Raw genomic sequence first — 1,585 nt, 5'->3', positions numbered from 1 at the left:
CTTGGGGCACAATCTAACCACTGAAGCTCGCTCTCCTCTTTTCCTGTGCTTTATGCGGTAGACTTTCTACGCCATGATTTTACACCGTGATCACGGGAGGGTGAGGAGTATGCGCTGCCGGCGGGGACATCTCTTGCGCGCCGAAGCATCGTTCCGGATCGGTTTTTCTTGGCCCGATGGGTGCAAGCTCAGAGTGGCTTCCATCTCTGCATTTTAAAGAACACCTCCTGCAGTTCCGTCGCCCTGCAAATCCCCACCTCGATGTCCTACAGCTGTAGGAGTGAAGAGGAAGGACAGCACTTTTCAGGTGGGAGGGAACATCGTAATTCCAAGGAAGACCTGTATCGTAGCTTCCTTGCTAGCGTGTGTCACACGCTCGCAGTTGTCAAAGCGGGGTTCTTCTGTGGCAAGACGTACAGCTGTAGCAAATGTATTACAGCTGGTGTTTCGGCAGCTAACATTTGAAAGGAAACCGATAAAAGTGTGTCGTCACCTGGTGCGGATGGCACACGCTGCGATTTCGGAGGTGCGATGTTCTTGCTGCGCTGGCTTGTGGCCACCAGATGTCACGCAGTGGCCGCTGCTGCTGAAGGGGTCTTAGGGAATTCAAGAACGACCTACAGTTATTACTGACTTCTTGTGGTTTTTACCCAAAGACTGGCATTTTAATGAATTTGGACGTTGCTGATTCAACCGTATGGTTTGGGGAGTTTTAGTATTTTTTCAGTCATCTGAAAGATTAGAGAAGTCTGAAGAGCTTATTTTATTTTTTCCAGTTTAAATAAGCTTGTCGTGATCACCTCTTTTTGATAAAACACAATATTCTGAACACGAGCTCTATTATAAATTATTAGAAAAAAATAACTTTTTTTGTTAATGCTCTATGAGCAAAAAGTGTATCTGTGGCACTTCTGTGCTTTGGGACATACACAGTGAAACTTCCCTATCTGCTCTCCAAGGGTTTTTGTGACACATTAATTCAAAAAACAGGTAAACTGGTGTAAACCCGGAGTAAACTTCATATTTGGTATGGTCTACCCCAATTCAGAGGGAAAGACGGCACATAGCACATAGCACATGCTATATTGCAAGGGCTTTAGGCTCTCACGTGACCAGTTCCCTTACGCTCCTAAATACAGGGAGCTTACACTTGCTTTGGGTGCATGTACCAGGCGGCACCTCTGAAGTGCACGCTAAGGCTGAGATGATGGAAGGGGAGGGGTTCCTCCAGAAGTATTCCCTCTGCACTCACAAGAGTTTAACTCTGTGGATGGTGTGTGAATGACTGTCTTGCAGACCTGGAATGGCAGAAACTTCTGGATGCAGAAGGACGCTTCCATGGAGACCTGCGCAGAACTGATCCCACAATTGCAAAGGCATCCAGCCCACAAGCACTGGTCATTGCTACAAGCTTCTCTATGGATTTCTGCAAGAAACCCCCTTAATGCTGTTGCAGGTCCGTTGAAACCGGTCTGATGAGGGTGCGTCGACTAGTGGAGCTTCTGTGAGGTGCCAGCAGCACTGCAAAAAAAAAAAAAAAAAAAAAAAATTTTCCTTGCCACGGGTACAAAATTTACACATTTTC

Source organism: Pygoscelis adeliae, unplaced genomic scaffold (genome assembly GCF_000699105.1).
Source record: "Pygoscelis adeliae isolate BGI_AS28 unplaced genomic scaffold, ASM69910v1 Scaffold76, whole genome shotgun sequence".
Taxonomy (NCBI): domain Eukaryota; kingdom Metazoa; phylum Chordata; class Aves; order Sphenisciformes; family Spheniscidae; genus Pygoscelis; species Pygoscelis adeliae.
The sequence above is the reverse complement of the archived record's forward strand: the minus strand, read 5'-3'. Positions refer to the sequence as shown.